The sequence below is a fragment of the Octopus bimaculoides genome, chromosome 21 (genome assembly GCF_046866305.1).
Source record: "Octopus bimaculoides isolate indiv1 chromosome 21, ASM4686630v1, whole genome shotgun sequence".
Classification (NCBI taxonomy): Eukaryota; Metazoa; Mollusca; class Cephalopoda; order Octopoda; family Octopodidae; genus Octopus; species Octopus bimaculoides.
The window spans coordinates 30,428,605-30,429,002 of NC_142948.1; positions in this window are offsets into that span (position 1 = coordinate 30,428,605).

Below are 398 nucleotides of genomic sequence, written 5' to 3' on the forward strand. Positions count from 1 at the left end.
ATTAAAATTTCATATTTTATTATAGTTCTTTTTAGTGTATTTACTTATAAATTTTTCTATATGTGACTGCGGATTTTCATGGATAAGTTCAGGAATTGTGGTTCTTTTCTCTAAATTATATATATATAAATATATATATATATATATATATATATATATATATATATATATATATATATATATATATATGCATATGTGTAAATACATAATATATATTAAATTTTGTTTTTATGTTTAGTTATAATCTTTTCCACTTTAGGTACAAGTCCCGAAATTTGGGGGAAGGGTCAGTTGATTAGATCGAACCCCGAGGTCAGCTTTGGTTGAAATCCTTTCAGGGCCGATAAAATAATGTACCAATCAAAAACTAAGGCCGATGGTAAATAACAGACCGCTGC